The 13,915-nt window shown below is 42.8% G+C and overlaps 1 pseudogene; it reads right to left on the minus strand.

Annotated features, from left to right (window-relative positions):
• Window positions 1-210: 210 nt before the first annotated feature.
• Window positions 211-1,076, minus strand: LOC102918332 (Krueppel-like factor 17 pseudogene; annotated as a pseudogene).
• Window positions 1,077-13,915: the final 12,839 nt, after the last annotated feature.

Here is a 13,915-nt window from a genome sequence, read left to right on the forward strand (position 1 = left end):
CTATGGTTCCATCTTCTCATCTGGCTAAATGGGGGAAGTCAGTAATCCCTGAGAGGCGAGGGCACCAGAGTTTGAGGAATCCACGATGGTGTCAAAAGGTTCATGTGGGTTTCCCCATCACTTCCTGTCTCTATCTGAACTTTTACCTACCCCAGAGATGACCCAGTCTTGGGCAATAGGGTTTTGGGTTTGAGAATCCAGGAAAGGGAGCTAAAGCCTCTGACCAGGAGCAAGAGGACCACCTATCTGTCCATCTGTGGGTCCACTGTTGGTCTTAGGTGTCAGGAAATCTGATGAGTAAGTGTTTTTTTGGTGTTGCTTGAGATGGTCAGATCTCATGAACTGCTGGCCACAGTCCTTGCATTTATGTGGTCGATCTCTGGTGTGGATCCATCCATGCCGTCCAAGCTCATCAGAGCGGAAGAAAGACCATGTATAGCCCTCCCAGTCACATATGTAGGGCTTCTCACCTGTGTGTTTGCGTTGGTGATTCATGAGGTGAGAGCGCTTGGTATAAGCTTTTCCACAGTTGTTGTATGAACAGGGGTAAGGCCTTGAAAGTGGGGGAGGCTTCCTGCGTGCCCATCCTGGAACCCTGGGGTTCTCTGTTCCCCGTGGGCTTTTCATGAATGAAAGGTTCTTCCAGGCGATTTGACTGGGTCTCAAATGAGTCCTGGGATTCTAAAGCTGGCAATGGCTGGAGCCCAGGTGGAGGTATCCCAGGGTGGTAGAGATTTAAGGTCAATGTCTGATCCATAGAGGGGGACATGGTCTGGGTCACAGTGGAAGGCATGCCTGGGACCAATAATATTCCGCAATTTAAAGAGCCCATTGTAGCAGGTACTACTGAGGAGGCAGAATAAGGCATTGTTGCGGCACTGCTGTGGGCCATTACTGGGACTCCACTAGAAGTTGAGCCTGGCAGGCCACTGCGAGGCATCAGATTCGCTCTAAAGGCTATGGTCACTCCCAGAATACCTGGACTCCCTAAGGGCAGCATGTGGGATCCTGAGTCAATCATTCTCCCTGGTTGGTGGTTAGATGGTGTCTGGGGAGGAGGAGGAGTCAGTTGGGAGGTGCTGGGAACCAGCCTCAGCAGTTTCAGGGGTCCGAAGGATGGAATACCTGGAAGGCACAGTAACGACTCAGGGACAGTGTTTGTGCAAGGTGACAGGTCACTTCGGGCTTCTGCAGTTGCTAAGTAGCTTCTGCTTTTCCTTGGTAACCTGTCTTTTATTATCACAAGCAAGGGGAAACAGGAAGGAAAGGGGAACCCACCCAATATGAAGTGTTCTCATAATTCCAAAGGTTATTCTTACAAAATCACCAATATACTCTTCATAATCTCTGATTAAACACAAAAACTATCCCAGACTTAATGCCAGAGCAAGCACAATCTACTTTTATTCTTTTTTTCTTTTTTTTTTTTTTTTGGTTTTTCAAGACAGGGTTTCTCTGTGTAGCTTTTCATCTTTCCTGGAACTCGCTTTGGAGACCAGGCTGGCCTCAAACTCACAGAGATCCGCCTGCCTCTGCCTCCGAGTGCTGGGATTAAAGGCGTGCGCCACCACCGCCCGGCCTATTTTTATTCTTTAATGATTATACAATCTTCTGAGCATTTGACCCAGAAGCTAGAAACATGCAGCTTCACAAAAACAGGTAAAAATAATGTACCAGACAGTCATTTCCTTCTCACACAGTCTGCTCTGACCTCAAGACCCCTGCAGCCGCCTAAGTTTCTCCTCAGCCCTCTGCAAACACCAAGCCCCATGACTGGTGGGCCACAATGACCTCGACAAGAAATCTGCCCTGAAAGTCAGCAACTTCTGTCCTTCTATATCCAACAATTCCAAGGAAGACCTGATCCAACTTTCAGAGCTTCCATGAAAGGAAGATCACCTTTCTTTGTAGCTCTTTTTTATCTAGGAACCCAATAAAACTTGCAGCAATCACTCCAACTATTGATACATTGTCTACACACTTTTTCAGGAAGAATCAAAATATGTGGATTAAAGTTGCCATCTCCCTTTCTTGGTGGAGGCCAACATTTTCCTCCTATTCTAGGTTCCCACACTTTTAGTTTGTCATCCCATCTATATGTTACTCCATCCACAGTCTTCAGCCAGTACCCCTTAGGGTCTCAAGTTTCACACAATTCCCTTGGAATATCCTCAGAAACTGAATTATTCATCACGGCCAAATTGAATCCAGTGTGTTGATACACATCATACCATGTGCTATAGTTGACCACACATTTGGTACAGGTTATCCAAGCCTGAAGAACTTCCGCAGGCTGTAGGTTCTTTCCCATGACCTGCATAACTGCCATAACCCCAGCCTGGGTGATCACCTCTGTATAATTTCCTGTGAAATTTACTTCACTCCTTTCCTGTATCACAGAAATCACCATTGATTCAGGAACACAGAACATGAAGATCAGATAGGAGAAAAAGATTAGCATCACAAGAAGTAGTTATATGGAGGAGACTGTGACATGTGCATGCCACAAAGCATGACCTTGGGACATGTAGGCATTTCTGCCTTGGCTTCTAGAGGCATGCAAAGCAGAAGATCTGGAGGGGAAAGCTTGGAGGGTTGGCGGTCCACAATCTTGGGTCCATTATCTCCAGTTTTGGCTGGCAGCATGTCAGGCATCTTATATGCCATCCCTGGCAGGGAGGAGTACCTCCCACTATGCTCAGGTAGTGACATGATGAACTGTGACTCCCCTTCACCCTCATTCTGCCTGGATTCCTCAGCAGATAACATAAAAGGCCTTGACATCCTTGATAAATGTTGAGTGGCTGGTGGCTGATGAACTCCACTATTTCCAGGAGACACAGATACATACAATGTTGGTGTTGACTGCTCATTATCCATAGGAGACTGATGCACAGCTGGCCACCTATTTTCCTCCTCCATGTCAGCCCAGACCTCACTTCAGACCAAAGGGGAGGCTGACCCGGCTGGTGCCATCACTGGCGAGGGTCCCAACACCACCACTATCCCCTTTGACTGTATTTGAGACCAGGTCTCTCATTCACTCCTGAATACAACTGACTAGCTGGTCCACAAGCCTTTGGGGATTCTCCAGTCTCTGCTTTGCTGACATTACAGATGTGTCTCTGCCATGTCAGTTTATACCTGAGTCCTGGGGATTCAAACTCAGGTCCTAACACTCTCACAGCCAGGACTTTACCACAAGCCATCACCACACAGTCCATTTGTTGTTGTTTTCCTTTAAGGATATTTTTTCTAAATTTAGTGTGTACGTGTGTGATTATAGGTCATGTGTATTCATGTGGTCATTAAAGTCCTAAGAGGGCATTAGATCCCTGGGATCTGGGGTTGTAAGAAATTATGCCTAAGAGGAAAATTCATAGCATTAAATGCCCACATAAAGAAGTTGGAGAAATCTCATACCAGTGATTTAACAGCACACCTGAAATCTCTAGAACAAAAAGAAACAAACTCACCCAGGAGGAATAGACACCAGGAAATAATCAAATTGAGGACTGAAATCAATGAAATAGAAACAAAGAGAACAATACAAAGAATCAATGAAACAAAGAGTTGGTTCTTTAAAAATCAACAAGATAGACAAACTCCTAGCCAAATTAACCAAAAGGCAAAGAGAGAGCATCCAAATTAGTAAAATCGGAAATGAAAAGGGGGACACAACAACAGATAATGAGGAAATCCAGAGAAGCATCAGGACATACTTCAAAAACCTGTACTCCACAAAATTGGAAAATCTGAAAGAAATGGACAATTTTCTGGATAGGTACCACATACCAAAGTTAAATCAAGACCAGATAAACTATTTAAGTAGTCCAATAACCCCTAAGGAAATAGAAACAGTCATTAAAAGTCTCCCAACCAAAAAAAGCCCAGGACCAGATGGTTTCAGTGCAGAATTCTACCAGATCTTCAAAGAAGACTTAATACCAATACTCTTCAAATTGTTCTACACAATAGAAAAAGAAGGAACACTACCAAACTCTTTTTATGGCTACAGTTACCCTGATACCCAAACTACACAAAGATGCAACAGAAAGAGAACTACAGACCAATCTCCTTCATGAACATTCATGCAAAAATACACAACAAAATATTGGCAAACCGAATCCAAGAACACATCAAAAAAATTATCCGCCATGACCAAGTAGGTTTCATCCCAGGGATGCATGGATGGTTCAGCATATGAAAATCTGTCAATGTAATATACCATATAAACAAACTGAAAGAAAAAACCGAGGTTGGGGATTTAGCTCAGTGATAGAGCACTTGTCTAGCAAGCGCAAGGCCCTGGGTTCAGTCCTCAGCTCCAGAAAAAAAACAAACAAAACAAAACAAAACAAAACAAACAAACAAACAAACAAAAAAACCACAATCATCTCATTAGATGCTGAAAAAGCCTTTGACAAAATCCAACATCCTTCCAAGATAAAGGTCTTAGAGAGATCAGGAATACAAGGAACATACCTAAACCTAATAAAGGCAATTTACAGCAAGCCAACAGCCAACCTCAAATTAAACAGAGAAAAACTCAGTGATTCCACTAAAATCAGGAACAAGACAAGGCTGTCCACTCTCTCCATATTTATTCAATATAGTACTTGAAGTTGTAGCTAGAGCAGTAAGACAACAAAAGGAGATCAAGGGGATACAAATTGGCAAGGAAGAAGTCAAGCTTTCACTATTTGCAGATGATATGATAGTACACGTAAGTGATCCCAAAAATTCTACTAGGGAACTCCTACAGCTGATAAACTCCTTCAGTAAAGTGGCAGGATACAAGATCAACTCAAAAAATCAACAGCCCTTCTATAAACAAATGATAAAAGGGCTGAGAAAGAAATCAGAGAAACATCACCCTTTACAATAGCCACAAATAATATAAAATACCTTGAGATAACACTAACTAAATAAGTGAAGAACCTGTATGATAAGAGTTCATCAGAAAGTTCACAGTGGAGAAAAAAAGCCTATGCATGTAATGAATGTGGAAATCCTTCAGCAGCAAAGGAGCCTATATAAAAAGCTCCACATTGGGCAAAAACCTGAATGTGGAAAAGCCTTTGCTGAGCAGCCATATCTTGATGGACACCAGGAAAGATTTCACACTAGGTAGGGACTTTTAGCACTTCAAAAATATGGGAAACTTCTGTCAGGGACCAAACATGAACCATGGAAAAGTACTAGCTAGGCCAGAGAGCAAGCCCCTGCCCTAAACCAGATGCCCCCAAAGATAAAGAACAGGTCAGGCAGGCCAGGTAGCATAGCAACAGAACAATGGCCTCTGACCAGTGACCTTACCATCTAGAACAACACCCTCATGACTCGCCTGCACGTACGGCACGTCACGTCGTGCACCACTTCCTTCCTTCCTTCCTGCCTCCTCCCCCTCCATTTATAAGCCTTGCTGAGGAGAATAAAACTTGCAGCAAGATCAGAACACTGTCTTGCTGTCTTCCTTTCGTGTCTCCCCGTCCCTTTCACTCTCTCCCACAGGTGGGTCGCCCCCGTTGACACCCCGCTGGCCCGGGGCAACTGGCGCCCAACGTGGTGGCTCGACCCTCGCCTCTTTGGGAGTTGAACGTCCTTCTCCAGGAAAGCCCAGAGGTCTGGTGGAGATATTTTTGCTGATCGTCCGTTGAGACCGCCCGATTCGACGCCCTTTCTTGACGATCCCGAGGAGAGCGGGAAGGACGAGGTTAGTCTAAACTTAGGCTTAACCATGGGACAGGGAAGTTCTTCCCATGATCTTTTCATTAAGGGCATTAAAGAGGCCCTCAAGACACGAGGGATAAGGGTTTGTAAAAAAAAAGACCTCAACAAATTCTTTAGTCACTTAGAGGACTGTTGTCCCTGGTTTCCCCAAGGGATGGTTGATGTTAATGATATCCTAAAGGTTTATAAAAAAAAAAAAAGTTAAAAAAAAAAAGATTTAGGAGACCCCTAAAAGCTGCCAACCTTATGAAATTCATTTAACGTCAGACTATGATAAGCGACAGAGATTCTAACCCCTCCCTTTTAGGGAGAAACCTGCCGTTACTTCATTCAGGTAACATAATATTATCAACTACCAGACCTCCTGAGAGTGTAAACTAGAGTTAATGAAGTTCACTATGTTCTCCGTAGCAGCAGTGTCCTGCTACAAACAAGTTTTTCTTTGTGCTAAAACTAAATGGATCTAAGGACCAACTTGAGCCTAAACTTCTAAATTACTAACTAGGAGCTCACTCCAGCAGTCATCATTTAAAACAACTGCTACAAAAAAAAAAAAAAATCCTCCTTTGTTTTACTGTGCTTATCTCATTTCATGATACACCTTAAAGGATTTATTAAATTGTTACTCTCCTTATATACTATACTTTAAATAAGAGTTCCTGTTTCTATATTAAAATAACTTAATATTTTTAAGGCTAAAGCTGACAGGTATAAAACCTAAGTTCTAAGTTTATTAAGACAACTAACTTATAAATTGTTAAAAATAAGTTTACTTTAATTAAAGCTAATTAAAAAATAAAACTTGTTGATTGAGTGGCTGACCTAAACTGTAAACTGTTAAGGATAAGTTGTACTTAAGCTATAAGCAATTAGAGATAATTATTAGGATACAAATTAAGGGTTAATCATCATAAATGATCAAATCTTCGAATGTATGCAAAATCGTATTATATACATGCTGAGTATGCTAAATTTCATATAATCAATTCATTACTTAGCCCCCTAGCATTTAAAATGTTTAACCTTTGGACAAAACTGCCATACCCCTTATTGCCAGGGTTTTGTCCAAACTATGCATTGAGATCATTTAGATTATATCCCCATTTACCAGGCCTAAAAGATAATTTGCCTTGCTATCCAAATTCATAGAAAAGGTAGCTTGCCAAACAGATTTCAAAATTAACTTTGTTCCTTTGTTTAAAGGAATTCACCACATTGGCTGCTCTCAGTAATCAATCACCTATATCTCCTGATAAATTAAATAAAAAAACGCTTTTAGATGTAAAGTTTTTGTAGGATATAAAGGATTAGATATAAAAAATGTTTAAGAACGATAAGAAACAATTTATTACATATGTAACGCAAGTAATTGGGATAGAGAAATATAACATATAAACATCTAGATATGTTATAAATGATACATAAATCTCAATAAGTAACCTAAAGATATTGAGGATGTATGCCTAAGTTATCTATGGATAAGGTTTTTATTGAGGACTGAGATAGATATATAGGCTTTAAAAATAAACTTATATATACCTTAATACAAAAGACCATGGACTTCCTCAGAAGGGACACTGAGGCTAATTATAGGCCATAGCTCCTCGGCTGTACAAGGTTGCCCTAGGGATGTGTGATTCTGACTTTCCTGGAGAGATTAAGATCATTGTACAATTCAGATTCATACAGGGCAGCACCTAAGGGAGCTGCTGGTGTGGATTCTAGTGATATGACCTTCTGGGTTCAGGAAATTAATTATTCCAAACAACTAAACACTTAAAATACAGGGAAAAAAAGATAATTGGCTTGCTAGACATAAACATAGATGTTTCTTATATTTCAAAAAAAGATTGGCCAAGTACTTAAGATGACTATTACTTCTTCGTCTCTTACAGGCCTATGTCAAGTTAATAATGTAGCCAGAAGGTCAGGAAAATCTAATGCTCCTATCTGGATCAAACAATGGCTTTTAAATGCTGAGAAAAATTATAATTGCTACCTGTCTGGTGGAGGAAAAACTTAAATATTGGGCATATAAAGTCCCCCACCAGCCCTTAAATCACCCCAATATCTTTTTATTTAGGAAAATCAGGCTTATAGACTGTTACAGGTCCTTTAAAAATTAAATAAAATTTCTTAAAGCCAAGGAAAGTCTCACAGCGTGGCTTGCCATCTCCCAGGGCCATCCCCAGAAATAAAAAAAAAACAAAACAAAAACAATAATCGCCATAGATATACAAGATTTCTTCTTTACCATACCCCCTCAATCTAAAGATTGTCAGCATTTCGCTTTTAACTTGCCTACTCACTCTACCATGATGGAGGCCAAAGCTGACATACAGAGCAGGAAATGAGAGTTCTGTTTATCCAGGACTCATTCATTGAGCAAAGTTCCTCATTATATACACAGATTAACTGTCAAAACTGTCAATTATAGCTTCCTCACAGTCCCCCAACCTATATGTATGTATACATGTATATGTATATACATATATCTTACAATACATTTATTGTACAGATATTATATTTATATCAAACTATAAAACTTGTGAGTCTATACAATGGCAAATAGCTCTACAGAATATACTGACACCTTTTCATATGTCTGTCCAACAATTATAAATTCTCTCCCTATGGAAGCTTACCCATGAGGCTTATGTCCTTATGATTTATGGTTATGAAATAAAAAAATAATACACCATTTCTTTCACTGCTTTTTAATTTTAGGAATGCCTTGAACTCATATATAGACAACAGCCTTACATACACTTCAAGAGCTCTCAAGAATTGGTGCTTAATTTTTCATATCCCCCACTACAGGTATTCCTCATCACCACCAGGCCAAGCCACAAAGTTACACCTAAGCCTCTATGATCCCCTCACGGGTGTTTAAAAAGGTCCTGATGTTTTCATAATGTCAGGAGGAGGACACATGTCTTTATAGGACATTGACCGCCTTTATGAATCCTGGATCGCCTGGTCACACCATATATTGGCAGCTGCAGGACAAAGGCGCTCTAAAGCTGCCAGTCTAAATACAGGCTGTTTTTTACCGCTGGATTCTTAAATATTGAGCCTTGAATATAAATAAATTGATACAATTCCAGATCCTTTTGATGAACTGTTCATCAAAACTTATAGAAATATGATCAGAACTAATAATTCTGTTCTAAATGTATTTTATTAATTTTTGTCAAAATATATATGAGACCTGAGAGATAGATAAATGACACATTTCAGATTTCATTCTTCGGCTATCCTGATGTTTTGCTGAGGCTCCAAGGACTCATAATTTCGCTCTGGTAAAGTTCACCACTGTTATATTGCTAATATGTCTAAGATTTTGTCTATTAAGAAGGTTCTTATAAGCTTCAGGAGATCATGCCGGTGGTGATGGCATGTGATCAACATTTGCCAATGCCCACAAGCCAAGAAGGACTGGGAGGAATACAACCTGACTACAGTTTATATCTCCCACTTACAAATTTTCTTTTTTCTTCTCTGGGGGTGGGGTCAGACTGCCCACAATTGCAAAATTTGTTGGAGGGAGGAAAGTGTAGGATGCCCCAACCCGTGACTGCGGTCACTCTGGCTGTCCTCCTGGGGGTTGGGGCTGCAGGTGCCTGTACGGGCATAGCTTCCCTGGTTTTATCTAATCAACATTATTCAGAACTTAGAATTTCCATAGATGAAGATATAACGCAGCTTGAGTGAGGCATTTCCGCTCTTGAATCCTCCCTCACCTCCCTTTCAGAGGTGGTCCTCCAAAACCGCCAAGGGCTCTACCTCCTTTTTTTTTTTTTTTTTTTTTTTTTATTTTATTTTGGTTTTTCGAGGCAAGGTTTCTCTGTGTAGCTTTGTATCTTTCCTGGATCTCACTCTGTAGCCCAGGCTGGCCTCGAACTCACAGAGATCTGCCTGCCTCTGCCTCCCAGTGCTGGGATTAAAGGCGTGCGCCGCCACCACCGCTTGGCTTTCGACCTCCTCTTTTTACGCAAGGAGGCTTCTGTGCTGCTCTTAAGGAAGAGTGCTGCTTTTATACTGATCACACAGGAGTAGCAAGGGATAGCATGGCCAAGGTCCGTGAAGGCTTAGAGAAGTGCAAAAAAGAAAGAGATCAAGAGCTAGGCTGATTCCAAAATTGGTTCTCTGCATCTCCCTGGCTAACCTGCCGTCCCTTCTGGGACCTTTGGTTGGCCTCATTCTTGTCCTGATATTCGGCCCTTGGGCCTTGTCTGGACTACCTCGATTTGTGCGCCGTCAGCTGGCTGAACTTCAGGCAAAACAAATTCAGGTTCATTACCATCACCTCAATCTCCATGATGTTGGTCTCGATGAACCAGATAAAGACTACGTATCAGCACAGGCCCCTCTGCTCAGGGGAGGATGCACCTGTGCCTGGGAGCTGGACCCCACTGCATAGGGGATTGAGGGTGCAGCCGGGACTGCAGAAGGCAGGGAGACTAAAGTGCTCCACCATCCTGGGTGCCTTGGATGACACACTCTATTTTTGCACGGCGGTTATGCAGACCCTATACCCTTTCCTCCCGGATTCTAACCCGTCCCCTGCAAAAAACTGCGTCGTTCCAGCTTCCTTCGGGACATGTGGGGACGCCTACATGGACCGACAGCTAACAATGGAACTTATCAGGGATAGAGCCTCTGTCACCCCTCCCCCGTCACGGCAAAAACACTTGGGCCTCCTTTCTTTGTTTTGCTATACGTATAGAAGGGGGAGATGTTAGGGACCAAACATGGACCATGGAAAAGTACTAGCTAGGCCAGAGAACAAGCCCTTGCTCTAAACCAGATGCCCCCAAAGATAAAGAACAGGTCAGGCAGGTCAGGTAGCATAGCAACAGAACAATGGGCCCTGACCAGTGACCTTACCACCTAGCAGCCTCACGACTCGCGCGTTGTCCCCCTTCACCTGCACATACGGCACGTCGTGCACCCCTTCCCTCCTCCCTGCCTCCTTCCCCTCCATATATAAGCCTTGCTGAGGAGAATAAAATTTGCAGCATGATCAGAACACTGTCTTGCTGTCTTCCTTTCGTCTCTCTCCGTCCCTTTCATTCTCTCCCACAGGTGGGTTGCCCCCGTTGACACCCCGCTGGCCGGGGCAAACTTCATGTCCAGGATGGCATGGAATAGTCATGCTAAAAATTGATTTCAAAATGGCTACAATTTTGAGTCTATTACAGAGAACATGGAGGACTTCAACTCACTGAGACTATTCTTTTACGATAGGATTAGTTCATTCATTCACAGATATTTGTTTTGTCTTTTTAAAACCTGTGTTCTTGTGTATGTATGTTATGGGTTTACAGGTGCCTGGTGTGTGTGGACCCACAGAGGCTCCCTAGTAAGACCTTACTCAAGAATCTGAGCTTGCTTTACCCAGCAGGGCTGTAGAATGGGATAATTTGGCTACAGGCATGGTTACCAGGTGTTTTGAAGGTCTACATTTGGCTGTACATTGTGCTCTGATCTTGAAAGTGGGAGGTCTTTTGCCTCTCCTTTTGGTACTGTATAAAAGCCACTTAGAATAAATCTCATGGCAGCTGGATATTGACCCAGGGCCCCCCTGAAGCTATCATGTATCTCTGTCTTTGTCTGCATCTCTACCTATATTTCTATCTAATATTTTCTCATTCCTCTCACCTCCCCCCAAGAACCTTTGGATAGGTTGGAGCTATCCTCCCACACTGGTGGAGCCAAATGATGACTTCAGGTCCTGTGGAGATGCAGGTGGTTGTGAGCTGCCTCATTGGAGTGCTGGGAACTGACTTCATTCCTTTGGAAGAACATCAAGTGTTCCTAAATGCTGAGTCATCTCTCTAGCCTCATCTTTCATTTTTTTGTTTTGTTTTGTTTTGTTTTGGTTTGGTTTTTTGAGACAGGGTTTCTCTGTGTAGCTTTGCGCCTTTCCTGGAACTCACTTGGTAGCCCAGGCTGGCCTCAAACTCACAGAGATCCGCCTGGCTCTGCCTCCCGAGTGCTTGTATTAATTGCGTGCTGCGGCGCTGCCGCCGCCGCCGCCGCCGCCGCCGCCGCCGCCGCCGCCACCACCACCACCACCACCACCACTGCCTGGCTTATCTTTCATTTTTAAAAACTATATATGTATATATTGTGTACTGTTTTGCCTGCATGCATGTATGTATCACATGTGTGCCTGGTGCACATGCAGATAGAAGAAGTCACTGGAACTCCTGGGATGGAGTTACAGATGGTTGTGACTGCCGTGTAGATAATGGAATCTGAACCTAAGTCCTTGGAAGAGCAGACAATGCTATGAGCTCTTCTACCATCTCCAGCCCTTGTTTTGCCTGCCTCCCACCCCGAAGAGATCTGATGTTCTTTTCTGGCCTTAAATGCACCCACAAATGATGAATACACAGAGGCCCACTGACACAAATAAATAGAAAACCTTGGTTTTTTTAATGGCAGCGAAGTAGAGGAATTGGGATTCATGTTTTTCTGACTTTAAGGCTCTGGCCTTCACCACCTCATTTGATTTTTCCAGAGAGAATAATTTTATCTCAACTGCTGTTTTGGAGGAAAAGCAATGTATAATAGTGACCCGCAACCAATTAGAGTTTTCTGTAGATTTTTTGTTGCTGTTAGTTTATTTTCCAATCTTGCAAGATTTGTTCACTGGAACTACTCCTGAAGGTTTCTTCATCGGCCAAGTCTCCCATGAATGGACCTACCTGGCCAAGCCAAGGTCACAAAGTCTGGAATGAAAGGTAGTCAGCAGATACCATCTATCTTGTCTAGAACTGGTGGTAGAGATTAGGATCTCACACTAATGCAGGTTAGCCTGGAACCTGCCTCCAGAGAGCTGGGATTACAGGCATGAACTACAACATCTGGCTAAGGCATTCAGCAAGGCAAATTTAACAGATGGCTAAAAATAGGTATTTAGTATACTAGGGGAGGGTAAAGTGCTTACCACCCAAATATGAAGCCTTTAGTTATAATCCCATATCTGTAACTACACCATATAGAAATCTGGGTACACTCCTGTGTACTTGTGATTCCTGAGCTGAGGAAGGGGAGACAAGAGGATCCAGGAATTTGCTTGTTAAGGAGTTTGACTGATTCAGTGAGCTCTAGATTCACTGAGAGACCTTGTCTCCAAAATATTAAGGTGGGGAGAGACAGGGGCAGATACCAAACATCAACCCAACATCACTACACATACATATGTCACATACACGTACACACATACATGTACATGCATCCATAATAAACTAATTGCTGAAGAAGTTCTTGGGAACTGAAGGTAATATCCATTTCAAGTACATTATTTGGTTTTAAGTTCATTAAAATCCTGGCTAATTAAAATTGTGAGAGACTGGGCAGTGGTGGCACACACCTTTAATCCCAGCACTTGGGAGGCAGAGGCAGGCAGATCTCTGTGAGTTCAAGGCCAGCCTGGTCTACAAAGCAGGTTCCAGGAAAGGCACAAAGCTACACAGATAAAACCTGTCTTGAAAAACCAAAAAAGGAAAGGCACTCACACCTTTAATCCTAATCCTAGCATTCCAGAGGTAGAAATCCTTCTGGATCTCTGTGAGTTCAAGGCCACATTGGAAACAGCCAGGCATGGTGACACACGCCTCTAATCCCAAGAAGTGAGCCTTTAATCCCAGGGAGTGATGGTAGAAAGGAAAGATATATAAGGCATGAAGACCAGAAACTAGAAGCATTTGGCTGGTTAAGCTTTCAGGCTTTGGAGCAGCTCAGTTCAACTGAGAGCCATTTGGACATGAGGACACAGAGGCATCCAGTCTGAGGAAACAAGACCAGCTGAGAAGTTGGTCAGGTGAGGTAGCTCTGGCCTGTTCTTTCTCTGATCTTCCAGTGTTCACCCTAATACTTGGCGCCGGGTTTCTTTTATTAATAAGACTCTTTAAGATTCATGCTACACCTAATCTTTTTTTAGGATAGCCATTTTGGGTGAGGGTGTGCAAACTTGGGATCCAAAGCAATCCATTATGACTATAAGACTCTGATTCTGCCAGGGCGGTGGTGGCGACACCTTTAATCCCAGCACTTGGGAGGCAGAGGCAGGCGGATCTCTGTGAGTTCAAGGCCAGCCTGGCCTAAAGAGCAAGATCCAGGAAAGGTGCAAAGCTACACAGAGAAACCTTGTCTTGGAAAAATATTTTTA

The sequence above is a fragment of the Peromyscus maniculatus genome, chromosome 1 (genome assembly GCF_049852395.1).
Source record: "Peromyscus maniculatus bairdii isolate BWxNUB_F1_BW_parent chromosome 1, HU_Pman_BW_mat_3.1, whole genome shotgun sequence".
Classification (NCBI taxonomy): Eukaryota; Metazoa; Chordata; class Mammalia; order Rodentia; family Cricetidae; genus Peromyscus; species Peromyscus maniculatus.